Raw genomic sequence first — 6,506 nt, 5'->3', positions numbered from 1 at the left:
TTTCAGTATGATTCTGTAGAAAATGTAAACATCCCTTTATATGGTGTGAAATACATTCTCACAAGCTTTCTGGTGATTTAATAATAATTCATTAAATATTCTAGCCTAACACTTTCCCCCCAAATTATCTTTACAGCTCATTTTCAGTATCAAGATCTAATTTAGGACTAATCACATTTGATTGTTCGATGCTTCCAGACTCTACATTTTTAACAGTGCTTTTTGTTAACAATATTCTTAGTTGTTGAAGGGAGCAGATGTGACTGACTGTTCTATTTTGGTGAAGATTGAATTACCCCAATTCCCTATAATTCTTGTAAATTGGGAAGTAAAAACAAGGGATTTATTAGATTCAAAGTTAAACTTTCTTAAAATTATATTATTTAATTGTATATGATAATTAATGCTTCATTTTGCATTAAATGTTAAGTTATATTTGGTCACCCCAATATGAATACTGGTGAGATTGGCCAATTTATTAAATGGTGACAGTTTGATTCCTTCCTCATGTACTGTTTTTCCTTTTGTTAATAAAACGTAACTTAGCATCATATGAATATCTAACATCCCTCCCTTTTCCCATCCAACAATTGCCAATGCCACTTGATGACTCTTATCTAAGTTAATGATCACATTAGAAGTTGAGATGTAGTGATTTTTAAGAGATCTATAATTTCATCTACATTGATTAGCTTTCATCTCTAAAGTAGAACTTCTGCTGATTGTGCAGAGCTATTCATCTCTATGGGATGCACTTTGTACTCCATAGGAATGATAATGATCAGTTCTTTACTTAGGTTTCCTCTAAAACTCTTACCTTTCTGAAATCATAATTTTTCAACATAATTTTCCTTGTTTCTGCTTTGTGATAGACCACTTATAGAATTATAAAATTATTTTCATTGTTCAAATGTCCATATTAACCCCCAAAATCTACAGATTCAATGCAATACCTATCAAAACACCAATTGCATTTTTCACAAAACTAGAAAAAATAATCCTAGAATTTGCTTGGAACCACTAAAGATCCCAAATAACCAAAGCAATGTAGAGAAAGAAGAACAAAACTGGAGCTATCACAATTCCAGATTTCGATATATACCACAAAGCTATAGTAATCAAAACAGTATGGTACTGGCACAAAAATAGATACATAGATCACAATAACAGAATAGAGAGCTCAGAAATAAATCCATGATTATAAGATAAACTTTTGAAAAAGGGGCAAGAATATACAATGAAGAAAAAGCATATTCAATATATGGTACTGGGAAAAGTGGACAAGTAAAAGAATGACACTGGTCCACCTTTTAACACCATACACAAAAATAAACTCTAAATGTGAGACCTGAAACCATAAAAATCCTAGGAGAGAACACAAAGTAATTTCTCTGACATCAGCCATAGTAACGTTTTTTAGTTATGTCTCCTAAGGTAAGGGAAACAAAAGCAAAAATAAACTATTGGGACTGCATCAAAATGAAAAGCTTTTGTGCAACAAGAAAACCACCAGAAAAAGAAAAAGGCAACCTACTGAATAGGAGAAGATCTCTGTGGATGATATATCTAATAAGGGGTTATATTCAAAATATAAACAGAACTTATATGACCCAATACCAAAAAAACAATCTGATTAAAAAATGGGCAGATGACCTGAGTAGACATTTTTTCCATTGAAACCATACAGATAGACAAGACACGTGAAAAGATGGTCAACATCATTAATTATCTAGGAAATGAAAATCAAAAGCATAGTGAAACATCACCTTATACCTGTTAGGATGGCTAAAGTCAGAAGATAATATATAACAAATACTGGTGAGGATGTGCAGAGATGAACCCTTGTACACTTTGATGGATATAGCTCTATGGAAAACAGTATGGAGTTTCTTGAAAAAGTTAAAAATAGAACTACCACATACATAATCCAGTAAGGGCACTACTGGATATATGCCCAAAGAATACAAAAATACTAGGAGCACCTGGGGACTCACTCGGTTAAGCATCTGACCCTTGGTTTCAGCTCAGGTCATGATCTTGCAGTTCATGGGTCTGAGCCCTGTATGGGGCTCTGCATTCACAGTAAAAAGCATGCTTGGGATTCTCTCTCTTTCTTTCTGTCACTTCCCCCTTGTGTTCCCTCTCTCTCTCTCAAAAATAAATACATTTAAAAAGAATAAAAAAACACTAATTCAAAAGTATATATGCACCCCTATGTTTATTGCAGCATTATTTATGGTAGCCAAGATTGGACACAACTTAAGTGTCCATCAACAGACGAATGGATAAAGAAGATGTGGTGTACATATGTATGTATGTATGTATGTGTGTATAAATAAATATACATATATAGCACAATATATAATGTACAAATATAAATATACATACATATTTAGAATATTATGCAGCCATAAAAAGTATGAGATCATGACATATGAGACATAAGAGACAACATGAATGGACCTAGATGGTATTATGCTAAGTGAAATAATTTAGGTGCAAAAAGACAAATCTCATATTATTTCACTCGTAAACTGAACCAAAACAAAACAAAACAGAATCAGACTTCAAAACACAGAGAACAGGGACACCTGGGTGGCTCAGTCAGTTGAGGGTCCTACTTCAGCTCAGGTCACAATCTGACAGTTCGTGAGTTCGAGCCCCGGGTCGGGCTCTGGGCTGACAGCTCAGAGCCTGGAGCCTGCTTCCAATTCTGTGTCTCCCTCTCTCTTGTCCCTCCCCCACTCACTCTCTCTGTTAAAAGTAAATAAACATTAAAAAAAAACACAGAGAACTGATGATTGCCAGAGAGGAAGGGAGTTGGGGAGTTCAGCAAAATGGGTGAATGGGAGTGGGTGATACAAGCTTCCAGTTATGGAATGAATATATCATGAGAATAAAAGGCACAGCAGAAGGAATATAAGCAATGATATTAATAGTAATGTATCAAGACAGATGGAAGCTACACTTATAAACACAGCATAATGGGGGCACCTGGGTGTCTCAGTTGGCTGAGGGTCTGACTTTCAGCTCAGGTCATGATCTCACGGTTCGTGGGTTCGAGCCCTGCATCAGGCTCTGTGCTGGCAGTTCAGAGTCTGGAGCCTGCTTGGGATACTGTCTCCCTCTGTCTCTGCCCCTCCCCCACTCACACTCTGTCTCTGTCTGTCTCTCAAAAGTAAATAAACATTATAAAAATAAAAATAAATACAGCATAATATATAAACTTGCCAAATTGCTATATTGTACACCTGGAACTAATGTAACATCGTGTCAACTGTACTCTAAAAAATAAAAATGTAAAGAATAAAAAAATAGTATTTTATTAAAGTGATTTAACATATCACTGTAGCTACTTGGGAATGAAAGTATGAATTGTTTCTTTTCTTTGTTTCAGATTGCTATTTAAACTCTCTTCAATATCTGAAAATAACCTAGTCATAGCCCTTACCAAATCTATCATCATATGAGTTGACGAAATTCAATTCATCCAGATCTACCATTCTTGACTATGAACGTTTTTTTTCTTTTCGCAATTTTTCAATGGATGAATTGTTGTATGTGAATTGGTCATACTATAACCCTGATATTCTCTTGTTTTTCATCCTTCTGCAACAAAGCAACTTTTCTCCATCTACAGTGATTACAGTAATGCTCTTTTAATTGGATTGAGGAATTCTTTAGATAAAAAAAAAAAATAGTCCTCATTCCTAGCAGACAATCATCTTCAGAAACCTTTAGGGTATTATGTCATAAGACTGTCTTGTATATAAAATCATTCAGTTTTATCAATATGTTTTTGTTGTTAAGTTTCACATTGATTGGTACTTTATTTGCTTAAAACCTAAACATTGTCAGTTAAAAAGAAATCCACTCTGGTGTCTAGATCTTGCCATTTAAATTCTAGGTTTGCTTTTTGTTTTTTGGGGTTTTTTTATGTATGTATTTATTTATTTTTGATACTTGGTAAAATTTTATCCAAGAAGCAGAATACACACACACACACACACACACACACACATATATATGTGTGTATACACACACACACACATATATATGTGTATATATATATATATATATATATATATATATATATTTAAAAACAGAGGCGTGCCTGGGTGGTACAGTCAGTTAAGCGTCCAACTTTGGATCAGGTCACGATCTCATGGTTCATGGGTTTGAGCTCCGCATTGGGCTTTGTGCTGACAGCTCAGAGCCTGGAGCCTGCTTTGGATTCTGTGTCTCCCTTTCTCTTTCTGCCCTTCCCTGCTCGTGCTCTGTCTCCTCAGTCTCTCAGAAATTAAAAAAAAAAATTAAAAAAAAAGTAAAAACAGGAACCATTAGACAATGAAATAGGAAACTAAGAGTGATTTAAGTTTTGGTGGTCCTTGACTTTTTTTTTTTTTTAAGTTCCTTAAAAACTGTATCAAGATAAAAGGATGGTTTTGGGCAGCTCTGGTTCTGGGTCTCTTAGGGCTAACAAGTGATGAAATTAAAAACAAAGCAAAACAAAAACACTCTTAAACAGGTCAGATAACACCATTCCCTGCCCTGCCCTCAAGATAAAAAAATATGAATACTTTGAGTAATAATTCAGAATTCATCTTTATCTCCTACCTGCTTCATCAGTGGAAGTTTTTTGTTTTTGTTGTTTTTTTTTAGACATTTATACTGTGTATATAGGTATAAACTTGTATTAGATGACAAGTGATATTTTTTAAGTCCAGGTAGAGAAAGAAGCAATCATTTTTAACTAAAACACTTCTACATTTTTTGATTATTGTTCAACTTGCTACCATTTAGAAAAAAAGCAAAATTTCCATAGTGTTCATTTCAAATCTTACTGCTTTACAACTGTGGTATACCTTCCACTAAAAATAAAAAGATGAAGCAGTCAACCCAGTGATTCCTTGGACATGGCTTCCATCGGGAAGAGATGGGAAGGACGTGATGGCAAAGAGAGGACCAACAGATAAAAGGTAAGTTAAACATACAAGAGTTTTCTTTAAAGAAAAGAAAGAAAAAGAAAATGTTAGTTTCAAGAAAAAGGAAAAACATTGAAAGCCCATGTGTCAAGCTATAATCAAAACCATGTTCTATCTTAAGTAGGTTTTGTTTTTTCCCTCTTTTTCTTTTTTCTCTTTTTTTTCAGATAAAATCTCTCCCCAAACCATCATCACTTTTTTAATGCTGCCCACACTGTGCTTCATCTTCAGATCCTTCATCTCCAAATCCTTCATCTCCAAATTTCTCAAGTGGAGGGCTTGCAGAAGGTTTCTTTTCTGGAGAGCTTTCTGGTTCCTCCTCTTTGGGAGAAGGAGTCTTTTCCTTTGATGCCCTGGAAGCTGTTGGAGAGAGCCTTCTTCCCTTTGCCTTTCTTTCACGGGGATTGGTGTCACTGCAGCCTTTAGCCTGAGTTTGGGAATTTGCTTTACTTTTCTCTCAGGTTTGGACTTTTTAGTCATCTTTTTGTTTTTTTTTTCTTTTCTATTTTTAAATAACTTTAAAGTCTATTTATTCATTTTGAGAGAGAGAGAGAGAGAGAGAGCACGAGCAAGGGAGGGGCAGAGAGAGAGAGGGAGGGAGAGAATCCCGAGCAGGCTCCTCCATGCTGCCAGCACAGAGTTCAACACAGGGCTCAATCCAACCAACTGTGAGATCATGAGCTGAGTCAAAATCAAGATTCAGGCCCATAACCAACTGATCCACCCAGGCACCCCTGTTTCTATTTTTTGAACTGCCATAGTCACTTTCATTATTGTCTTCTATTAGGAAATCATCTCGGCCAGAATCTTTCTTATGGAATGGTGCCTCATCCTCCACTTCTTGTTCTTCTCCACTGCCCACATCTTCTATGAGCCTCTCTATGTGTTTGGAAGCTACTTTAGAGCCTGCCTGCCATTGCTGGAACACACTTTTGTGACCTTCTTTTGCATCTTCACACTGTCCTCTGCTGAGTGAGAATCATCCTTCTTGGTTTCCACATCTTTTTCTTCTGAGTTCTCACTGTCTTCTTATGAATTCATTCAAGATCGCCTCTTAATTTGAACTTCTCAGGAAGATGATTGAATTTTCTTAGCTGGAGTGTCTAAATCTCTTCCATAATCTTCATCAGCATCATCAGATTCCTGAAACTGAATAATCAATGACCTTTCTATTTCTGACAGGCTGAGACATGTTTGTTGTCAAAACAGGACCCAGTGTAGAAGCCGAAGACCAGGACCCCTCTTCCCAACTTTGGTCAATGGGGCCATTGATGTGGAACCTGGAGCTGCTGGCTTCTCAAACTCCACTGTTCTTGGTTCAGTGCCCCTTAATCAGACAGGCCCCCCTTCTCCCCCATCTCTTCCTTCTTATTTTTTTATTAATTTGTCTTTTGGGGCTTCCTAGGAACTTACCTATTTAAATAAAGGCCACATTGATACAGTAACCCAAGTCCTTTTGTACCCAGTGGAGTCAGTTTTCCTAACCTAGCATACTGCCAGTGCTGGTCTAATCTAACGTGG

The 6,506-nt window shown here is 36.1% G+C and overlaps 1 pseudogene; it reads right to left on the bottom strand.

Moving 5' to 3' along the window:
- Positions 1–5,036: 5,036 nt before the first annotated feature.
- Positions 5,037–6,177, bottom strand: LOC123608297 (annotated as a pseudogene).
- Between the last annotated feature and the right edge of the window lie 329 nt (positions 6,178–6,506).

This window comes from Leopardus geoffroyi, chromosome A1, assembly GCF_018350155.1.
Source record: "Leopardus geoffroyi isolate Oge1 chromosome A1, O.geoffroyi_Oge1_pat1.0, whole genome shotgun sequence".
In the NCBI taxonomy this organism is placed as follows: Eukaryota; Metazoa; Chordata; class Mammalia; order Carnivora; family Felidae; genus Leopardus; species Leopardus geoffroyi.
The sequence above is the reverse complement of the archived record's forward strand: the minus strand, read 5'-3'. Positions and strand labels throughout refer to the sequence as shown.